This window comes from Macrotis lagotis, chromosome 5, assembly GCF_037893015.1.
Source record: "Macrotis lagotis isolate mMagLag1 chromosome 5, bilby.v1.9.chrom.fasta, whole genome shotgun sequence".
Lineage (NCBI taxonomy): Eukaryota > Metazoa > Chordata > Mammalia > Peramelemorphia > Peramelidae > Macrotis > Macrotis lagotis.
This window is the reverse complement of record NC_133662.1, coordinates 11,731,690-11,743,037: the sequence shown is the minus strand read 5'-3', so window position 1 is coordinate 11,743,037 and position 11,348 is coordinate 11,731,690.

Sequence of the window (11,348 nt, the reverse complement as noted above, 5' to 3'; positions counted from 1 at the left end):
CTCCTTAATAGCAACCCTCTCAAATCCTACCCCTACTGCTTCATTTAACACCAGGACTTTCTCCTGGATGCTGATGACTTGGAACAGTTAATGCCGGGATGTGGCATCTGCAGACATTCACACAGGCCAAGGTTACAAGAATCTTAGGAGATCTTAGAAATCCTCTATTCCCTCCCATCTCCTTTACCCACCTCTGCAAAATCCATATTCTTTAGTCGTCATTTCTTGTATTTCATTACATTTTTATGCAACACTTCATTCAGCCATTCCCCAATCAAGGAGCACCCACCTTCCTTCTAATTCTTTTGCTACCACAAAAAGTGCTGCTATAAATATCTCTGCATATAGGCTTCTTGGTCTGCTGCATATTCATAGATATAGATGTCTAGGAGTGGAGTTGCTGGTCAAAAAAGTTTCCTCCGCCCTCCCCTCAGCGGATGGCAGCTCAGCCTCTGCCTAATCCTCCTGTTACTGGGATCTCACAACTCAGCCCATTCTATTCTGGACAGCTCTAACTACCAGAAAAATTTTTTCCTACTAAGCCAGATTAACCTCCCTAGAAAAGTCCCCAAGTTCTGCCATCTAGAGATATTAAAATCTCACTCCTCCACCAGACAAACTCAAATATGTGACAAGAGTCATCAAGTCTTCCCTTAGAAATCTTTTCTCTGGGCTAAATATCCTCAATTCTTTCCATTCTTAGTTGTATTTGGAAGCATGTTTTGAGTCTCCTCATGATTCTATGGCCATGCTCCCCCACAAGGTTTGTCAAGCTGACTATTAAAGCAAGAGTGGAACACAGGGCTTGTATCATCAGACTCCACTGATATATTGGTTACTTTTACTAAAGTGGTGTTTTTTTCTTTAGTGTTCTTTATTGTAATATATGACCTCTCTGGAGAGAGGAAGGGGCACTGCCAGTCCTGCACCCAGGGCTGCTGATGGGATTCAACCAGCTTGCAACCTGGTCAGGACACAACTTCCCAGAACCTCTTTTTTATCCCAGGCTTCCTATTGTTGGCTTATCTTGTTTACGCCCTCAATTACCTCGTCCAGTTCTTCTTTCCAGACACATCTTCCAAGGCAGGAGCCCTCTTGGTACAGGTGATTTATACAAGACTTTGACTTGTCAATACAAGGGATGCTTCTTGAGGTCAAGATGACTTCATTTTTTTTTTTCCATCTTTGGATCGCCACCACTTCCCACAATTTTATGTTAATAATGACTTTTAGCTGGGGCAGCTAGAAGATGCAGTGGATAGAGCACTGGAGCTGGAGGACCTGAGTTCAAATCCTGTCTCAGACACTTACTAATTACCTAACTTTGTGATCTTGGGCAAGTCACTTTTAACCCCATTGCCTTGCCAAAAGACAAAGAACAATGACTTTAGTTTTGACCCAGAATTGTACCCTAAATCTCTGTAATATCATGTCATAGTATCTATTTCTCCTAAATTAGTGTCATCTGCAGATTTGGTTTGCCTGCCTTCTGGGTGTCCAACAGAATCTTGACTAAAGTATCGTACACAACATCGCCACAGAGCCCTGTGACATTTCTCTAGAAACTTGCTCCAGAGTATCCAACCACTAAGCCATATAACCCAACTGTAAAGTAGTCCTCCTAACATACTATATAACCAATCCTCCTTTCTGGGGGACTGTTTCACTGTTATTTACTGTTATAACCAAATATGAGAACCTGAAATTATACAGTATTTCAATTTCATTAAAACATCTGTTTGACATTGTATACACCACTGGTGTCAGACTCAAATAGAAATGGGGGAGACTAAACCTTCTGGCTACATATTGACTTAGAAAATGACACATTAAGAATATTTGTGTTCTATTGTATTTTTAGAATTAAATATTTTAAAATATTTAAATATTAAATCATTAAGTTAAATAATTAAATATTTCCTAATTTTATTTTAATAGTAGTTTGGGCTTCAGTTAAAAGAGTGCTGAAGGCCATGAAATTGACCCCTCTGGTCTAGATCCTTGTCTTAACACAGGTTACCCTTGCACCCTCTCATAAGGAAGGCAGTAAGGTTCACTTGGTATGATTTATTGTTTATAAATCCACATTTGCTCTTAGAACTTACTAAATTCTTATCTAAATGTTGTTCAGTCATCTCCGACTCTCTGAGTGGAGGTTTTCTTGGCAAAGATATTGGAGCGACTTGATATTTCCTTCTCCAGTTTTACAGATGAGGAAACTGAGGCATTCAGGAAGTTGACCAAGGTCACACAGTGAGTGTCTGAGGACAGATTTGAGCTCAGGTTTGGTGCTCTACCCATTGCACCACCTAACTGTTCCCTATCGAAATGCTCACCCATCTAATGTGATTCTAAATGTTCTGTCTAGATTGATTTCTGTGGGGGTGGGGGTGGGGGAGGGAAGTAAGATTGGGGGGAAAATTGTAAAATTCAAATAATATATTTAATAAAAATAAATTTAAAATAAATAAAATGTGCATACCATTTAAAAAGAGTAACATGGTATATGTATACTATAGACTATACAAAATAGGTTTTAAAATGTTTGTTGTAAACAAGAGCTAAGAGCTCACTTGCTTGGATATTTTGTATTTATTTCATCTAAATAAAAAAAGGAATGGGATTCACCACTAAAAAAAACTTTAAAAAAAAATAAATGTTCTGTCAAATGATGCTTTCCAAAAGTTTGCCAGGGATCAATAAGAAGGATATTGACCTATGGTTTTTTGAATTTTTCTGAAAATCAGCCTCTGGTCCTCTGGTATTTCTTTCATTCTTCCCCATAACTTTTCAGGGATTATGTTCAGTAATTCTGTAGTCACATTAAAATTTTGTCTCAGTATACAGGGATGCCATTCAACTGGACCTGGAAACTAACATTTTCTTCACTGAACTTGGGCTTCATCTCCTTAATCTGTCTTATTCTACTTTTTTTCCTAGTTAAAATCCCATTCTCTATGCTGGAGAACATAGAGATAAAGTAAAACTTAAGTAGTCCTGTCTCCTTGTCATCTTCCTACATTATCTACCCAAAGCAGTAGCGCTATTCCCTTCTTCATGTACTTTTTTAAAATTTTTATTTATTTAAGGCAATGGGGTTAAGGGACTTGCCCAAGATCACACAGCTAGATAATTATTGTCTGAGGCTGGATTTGAACTTGGGTCCTCCTGACTCCATAGCCGGTGCTCTATCCACTGCTTGTTCTTGTTCCAAATGCAGCCTTAAAAAAAAAAACTTCATGACATCCCAAGTGTTTTGTTTTGTTTTGTTCTCACCAGTCTGAACACATCTGGACCTGACAATGGCCTTACAATCATGCCAAATTGCAGGGGGCAGATTGCAATAGTATTTTGGATTTTTTTAATATGTCTAATTCTGAATTTATTTTTATTGATTATGAATATTTGTTTTTCTTTTCTTTTTTAGTGGGGAAGGAGATGGGAGAGTGAAAAGCTAGACTTTTGTTCTCTGAAAAAATAAAATTAATTTTTTAAAAAATTTCATGCTAAACTCAAGGGGTGCCCATTGGAGAATGGCTAAACAAAATCTGGAATATGAATGGAATGAATGTTAATCCATAAGAAATGATGAAATGAATGGTTTCAGAGAAATCTGACACAGAGTAAAATGAGCAGAACCAAGAGAACAATTTATACAATAACAACATAATACAGGGTGTCCCAAAAGCCTTAGTGCGGTTTTCATCTATTAAACTTGTAAATAATAATGACTTTGAAATGCCTGAGAACTTTGATCAATGCAATGACCAACTTCAATTCCAGGGAATTGATGAAGAATGCTGCCTACCCAAAGAGACAGTTGGTGGACTTGAGATGCAAAATAAAACATGCATTTTTCCATTTTATCAGAAGTCAAACAACACTTTGCTTGACTATAAATATGTGTTACATTCACTTTTTTTTTTTGTAAGGCAAATGGGGTTAAGTGGCTTGCCCAAGGCCACACAGCTAGGTAATTATTAAGTGTCTGCGACCGGATTTGAACCCAGGTACTCCTGACTCCAGGGCCGGTGCTTTATCCACTATGCCACTTAGCTGCCCCTTAAATATGTGTTACAAAGGCTTTGATTTTTCTTTTTTTTTTAATGGGTTGGGGGAGGGGGGGGAGGGACACAAATGAAGTAACATAAAAAGGAAAAGAGAAGTAAGAAAAGGAATTGTGAATGCTTCCTTATATTCCTTTTCTTAACCCCTCTCATGACCTCCAGTACTCAACATGATGTCTGGCACATAGTAGGAGCTTAATAAATGCCTACTGACTTGACTGAAGAATCTTTTTTTTTTTTAATGGAGGAAAAAAGACAGAAGGAAGGTCAGACCAGCAGGTCTGCTTTGAAAGTGACAGGTTGACCTTATCAGATACTTAAAAAGAAAAGCAAGTTGTACAGAACTGGGAGCAACAATTTCTTGTGCCATCTTATTTTTCTGTTTTACTATGCATGTGGAAATGCCTGTTTTATTTATGGTTTGTCAAGTTCAGGATAAAAATAAAAGCTAATTTAAAAAAAAGTTTCTTCCTCTCTTCCATGTTAATCCTCACTTGCACATTTCTGTTCCCATTTTCTGGATGTGTCCCTTTTAAAGTTGAACAAACTGTAGCTCTGCTGCATTCATAGGATTGTCTCTTTCGAGAATGATGGTAGCTTGGAGGTCCACCAGTCCACTCCCTGCATTTGAAGGATGGGGAAACCAAGGCCCAGGGCTATTGAATTACATAAGACCTGGTTTTGTGGGATGGGATTGAGGACAGAGGAACAAGCATTTATTTAATGCCTACTATGCTAAGCACTTTACAAATATTATCTCATCTGATGTGTCAACCATCCTGGGTGGTAGGAACTATTTTTATCTCCATTTTACTATTGAGGAAGTTGAGGCAGGTAAAGAGGCACAGCTACTAACTTTATGTTCAAGATCTGAATTGCAGTAGCTCAAAAGAAATTTGAGATGTCCAAATTTAGAGATGTCTTTTCACCAGTTGTTCATATGGATTATTTGTGCCCAATCTGTTGCAGAGCTTTCCAAGCTCAAAACGGTCTGATCAGCCACAGTCATTCTCATGGTAGCTTGACTTCAACATAGTAATGTCATTTTGGTCCTCTTTGAGAATGAAAGACCAATACTCCATCATGCATTCCAATCCATAACTTTTCAGACATAACTATGGAATTTACTATATAGTATTGAGGGAGAGTCAGCTATGGGGCCTCCTAGACAGAGGGCTAGGTCTGGAGTCAGAAAATCTCATCTTGACTTCAAATCCAGCCTCACTTTATAAGTGTAACCTGGGCAAGTCACTTAGTGCCTCAGTTTCTTCACGTATAAAATGATCAGAAGAAAGAAATGGCAAACCACTTCGGTATCTTTGCCAAGAAAATCCGAAATGGGGTCACAAAGGGTTGGGCATGATGAAAGAGTGTTGAGATCCATAAGACTCACATAAAAGGTGGGATGGGAGGACACCAAGCTGGCTGACATCTTTTTATGTTGGGAATGTCCATCCCTAAGCTTTATTCATCTAGCCATTCTCTGGAATCTCATTGCCTGTGACATGAGATAGTAGACCAGTCAGACACATGACCTTCAGGCCATCTAGTGGTGCTGATGAAGGTTTAATAATTAACTATCTGGGGAGAAAAAGTATGTCCCTGAAAATACTTTTAAGTTTAATGTGCATTGTTAAAATTTCTTCATCATTTTCTTAGGGCTAGACAATCAATAAAGCAATAAATCAAGTCCTGATTTGTATTATTTATGTATTATTATTGGGTTTTCCAAGTTGTAAATGCTTAGCCTGAAAAATTTAAAATTAGCTCTCCAGAACAGTTCAAGCTGGCTCCAGCACACCCCTACCTACCTCCATCCATGTCAAAAGCTTCCCTTCTCTGCCCCATCACTGAACTGCTCTGTAGTGAAGGTCAGAAGCTAGGGATTCCCACTCACAACTTGGGGAAGAGACTGGCTTCTAGGTTTGGATGATGCCCCTCTTTTTCTTGCTAAAACAACTGGAAAGAATTGTACCTAAGGTGCAGTGAGGCTGTCTAAGATGTACTTTGGTGCTTGGCCATGACCCAGTTATTGACATCTCACTGGTGACTTTGATCCCTTAATCATATGAAAAAATTCTCTAAATCATTATTGATTAGAAAAATGCAAATTAAAACTGTGGGATATCTTATATCTATCAGACTGGCTAAAGTGATAGAAGGGGAAAATTACATGTTTGGGGGATGCATCTTTTACTCTGATTCTTTCTTCCCTTGCTCTATCCATGTCTCAAATTAGGCATTCATTGGTGGTTTTGCATCTATATTAAAAAGGCTCATTGCTTTAGTATTACTGGTTGGCCTGACTCTTCTGTGGAACCCCCAAATCCCCTTAAAGAGCTGCAACAGACAGGGATAAATCTTAGGAGAAACACCAGGAAGAGCTGATCCTTGACTCTTGGACCTGAGCTTTCTCTTCTGGATGGTGGGGACTGAGGAAGCCTCAGCTCTGGCCAAAGAACCACCATCCCTGGCCTCCAGAGACACTCAAATCTTCCTGGAGTGAGTTCATTCCTTCCTTAATTTTACACAGCTAGGAATTTTTCCTTCAAAAAGAAATCTTACTGAGTAGTTTTCTCAGGGGAAAAGAGATGCAAAATTAAATAGAAAAGAAAGACCCTATAAAATTGCTGAGCAAATAGAGGTTTTCCTATAGAGACCAGAGTCTAAAGAGGCAGCCCAGTGTGGAGCTAAAGAGCTGGTGGTCCTAGTGGAATCTCCTCTTCAGAGGACCTGGCCTCAACCAAGACCTGTCCCCACCCCAGACACATCACAGCTCTGGGGGGGGGGGGGGGGGGCTGGACAAATCCTCCAACACTATCAGGTGCAAAGGAAGTATTGATTTGCTTGGGAAAAGTAACTTCTTCATTGGGAGCTTCTTATAGCAATGAAATCTCTGGATGGAAAGAAAAGAAAGAGAGGAAGGAAGAAAGGGAAGGAGGAAAGAGGAAGGTTGGACTTATCATGGCATCCAATCATGTAAGTAACCCAAAGGTAAATGAAAATCCAGATGTAATTTTAACCATCTGAATTTATACTCCTCCCCACTCCCCCTAAATCTGTCCAGTTCATGGGCCCATGGTGAAGAACTCTTACAGTAGTCAAGTTTTTGATTCCTTCCTAAGGGTTGCCTCTGGTTGTCACCTTTTTGGAAGAGCAGAGATGACTGCTAATACTTTGGTCCAAGTGAATGAGCAGCTCCGTCCTTCTCAGGTTACCACTCCCTGACTCCTTCCCCTTCCCCTTGTCCTCTTTAGTGACTTCTCCTTTTGAGGCCCCCCCATGCCCCCTACTCAACAAGAGTGTCCAGAAAATGATCATTCCAGAATCTTATCGTAGTCAGGGCTTCTACGTCTGAAGGCTCCAGAAGTTTCTACAGCAGGACAAAGATGAAAGGATGTATGAGACATTCGAAAGGGAGCCTGTCATGATCTTCTCTGGGACAGAAAGAGGACAGGAAAGCTGTACTGTCCTAAACATGCTCTGTTCTATGAAGTCACACATGTCACCACTCAGAATTTGCTTCTTAGATCCCCCCCCATCCTTAAGATTCAGACTTCTTAACTGCCTATAACAGAGGGAGCTGCTGTGGCCACCTCTCTCTCTCTCTCCTTCTCTCTCTCTCTCTCTCACACACACACACACACACACACACACACACACACACACACACACACACACACACACACACACACAAACACACACACACTGAGTGACCAGGGAGAATACTGCACCTTTAGAAAATCTATTCTAAAACTATTGTTCTATTAGAAACCAGGAGAGATGGGATTTCAGGGAAGCCTGGAGGGATTTGCATGAACTGATGCTGAGTGAGATGAGCAGAACCAGAAAAACACTGTACACCCTAACAGCCACACGGGAGTGATGTTCAACCTTGATGGACTTGCTCATTCCATCAGTGCAACAATCAGGGACAATTTGGGGCTGTCTACAAACGAGAGTACCATCTGTATCCAGATAAGGAGCTGTGGAGTTTGAACAAAGTTCAAGGACTATTTCCTTTAATTTAGAAAAAAAAAGATATGTTCTTGTCTGATCTTGTTACCTCTTAGACTTCTCTTTAAGGATATGATTTCTCTCTCATCACACCCAATGTGGATCAAGGTACAACATGGAAACAAAGTAAAGACTGACAGATTGCTTTCCATGGGGAGTGGGGGGGGGGAGGGAAGTAAGATTCAGGAGGAAAATTGTAAAACTCAAATAATATCTGTAATAAAAATAAATAAAAAAAGAAAATCTATCCTATACTGTGAGACAATGAGACCACTGGGCTTGTGGGCTCAGGGAGAATATCATCTGATGGATATCTGAAATATTGCATCCCCTTTAAAGGATAAATAGATACTTGCTACCAGCCAGCACATGTAGAAATAGGGCACCAGGGAAGGGGCTACCAGAGTTATAGAGATGCCAAGTGATTATAATGATTCAACAATAGCAAGAATTAATTTTTTCAGTTTATTTTTAATTTAAATTTTTGTTACATTTTAATTTCCAGTCTCCCTCCCTTCCTCCCCACATTCCTTTAAAGAAGGTCACCTTTTGACACAGATTAATAAATATATTTAAAACCATACCATGCATACTTCTATTTATCAGTTCTTTCTCTGAAGGTGTATAGCATCTTCCTTCTTAGGGTCCTTTTAGTAGATTTGAGTGGGCTGATCACAATTATTCTAACAATAATACTGTTACTGTGTATAATGTGTTCTTGGTTCTGCTCATTTCATTCATTTTTTTTCATGCAAGTCTTTCTTTCCCTTTTTTTTTTGTTTTGTTTTTAGGTTTTTGCAAGGCAAATGGGGTTAAGTGGCTTGCCCAAGGCCACACAGCTAGGTAATTATTAAGTGTCTGAAGCCGGATTTGAACCCAGGTACTCCTGACTCCAAGACCAGTGCTTTATCCACTACACTAGCCACCCTAAACCTTTCTTAAAAAAACAAAAAACAAAAAACGAGGGTGGCTAGGTGGCACAGTGGACAAAGCACAGGCCCTGGAGTCAGGAGTACCTGGGTTCAAATCCGGCTTCAGACACTTAATAATTACCTAGCTGTGTGGCCTTGGGCAAGCCACTTAACCCCATTTGCCTTGCAAAAACCTAACCCTAAAAAATAAAAAAATCTCCCTTTTCCAGCTCTGAAATTGTTGTCTCCCCCCCCTCCCCATGGTCACAGATGCAATTAGAAAATTGGGATTTAATTCAGTCCCTCCCTTAATCTTATTCTCAGGGACTCTAGATAGCCATTCTCTCCTATAGAACACTCAAGAAAATCTTTAGAACTTGGCGTTGGGACAAAGAAAAGTCCTTTCCCAAAGCAGTAGGGGAACATGGAACATTTTACAAATAGGAAAACTGAGGCTTAGGGCTCCATAGTTCTCTTTTCAGGGCATCAGTACTTTGTTGACATTAGTTACGTCTTATGGTTGACCCCAAAGGTTTATTACTAGACCCCAAACCTTCCTATTTCCCATCAATACTCTTTCTTGTATCCTCTCTCCTCTTCCTTCTTGTTCTCTTATTTTTAGGGGAGGGGAAACTCTAATCCTTCCTTTTTCTTCCATCTTGTCTTTAACCCCTGCCGCTGGAAGAGAAAAAGAAGACATTTGTGCCAAATATGCACGGGCAAGCAAAACAAATCCCCCAATGACCGTGCTAGAAATGAAGCCATCACCTCTTTCCCCCTTAGCCTCTGGGATCCAGCTGGTCATTGTATTGATTGGAGTTCTTGGGGCTTTGGGAGCCTGATTAGGAGCATTAATTACAGATGAGGAAACTGAGACTTGGAGAAATGGAGTCCCTGTAAGCTCAGAGATGGCCCCTACGACCTGACCCTTGTGCCGGAGCCCACAACCCTGAGGAAGGGCCTGACGGCGGCAAGGGGGGCTTCGGGAGGGCCAGGTGCTGGGGCAGCGTATTGTACCGTTCTTATGGCTGCATTGGGAGTCAGAAAGTTGGGGGATTGCGTCCTGGCTCCGACATTTACTATTGGGGTGATTTTGAGCAGTTTACGCTCAATCTCAATTCTTTTCTGCAAAATTAAGGGAAAGGACTCCGATCCGAGGCCGCCTCGCTGGACTCTGGATCTGTGGCTGCTCCCCCAGGCTCCCCTTAGCCTTGAGAGGGTCACCTTTTCCTTCAGCTCACGCCGGCCGGGAATGGGGGGGGGGGGGGGCTAGGCGGAGGGTTCAGGAGACACGAGCTCCAATCCGGGCTTGGGCTTTTATGAGTTGTGTGAGCCCGGGCCAGCCAGTCAATGCCTCTCTGCCTCAGTTTCTTTAGAGTCGAGACGGCACCCCTTGCCCAGGCTGTTCTACATGCTTCGTGGGCAGCTATTGATAGGACGGGCCAAGTCCAGCACCGAGGCCGGGCCGAGGCTCGGCGACGTCAGCCGCTCGGGCTCCGGCGGGCGGGGGGTGCTCCGGGGGTCCCAGCTCCCGGCACACCCCCAAACCCTCTGCAGCCCCCGGACCGGGGCTCGGGGCAGATGCGGCGGGAGAGCGTGGGGGGCGGGGCGGAGGCCGGGCCGACAGGCGGCTTCCCGGGGCTGGCACGCTTCGTGAGGCGGCACCGCCCGCCCAGCGCTGGTTTGCCGACGGTTTAATCGACACCCGGAGGTGATGCCGGTGCCCAGTGCCTGGTGCGCGGCTCCCCGGGCCGGCCCGAGCGCGGGCGGCCGTGCGGGGTCTGTGCACGCCGGGGCGGGCGGCTGTGTGCGCTGTGCGCGTGTGGCTGCCCCGTCCGTGCCTGTACGTGTGCGTGTCTTCTCCATGTGTGCCCCTGTGTGCGCCCGTGTGTGTGCCCGTCTGCGTGCCCGTGTGTGCCCGTCTGCGTGCGCCCCTGTGTGTGTGCCCGTCTGCGTGCCCGTGTGCGCCCGTGTGTGCGCCCCTGTGTGTGCCCGTCTGCGTGCCCCAGGTGGCGGCCCCTCCCCGCCCCCCAGGCCCGGCCCGGCCTCTCTAAAGTGCCCCCCGCCCCCTCCCCGCTTTATTTCGGGGCTGCGGGGGCTCCGGCCGTCCAGAACCCCCTTTGCTCCCGAGGCCGCCCCTCCCCCCCGCAGCCCCGTGATTCCGCCCCGCGTGTGCCCAGGGCGGGGCGTGTGCGGGACTGGGCCCGGGCCGCGTCGGTGTCCGCGCGGGGCCGCGGCTGTTCTCCGGCTCTCCGCGCCCGCGAGGCGGCCGGGCCTGTGCCGCCCCCGTGCCCGCCCGTGCCCCCGTGCCCCCGTGCCGCCCCGCCCCGCGCCCCCCTCCCGGGTGGGCTCC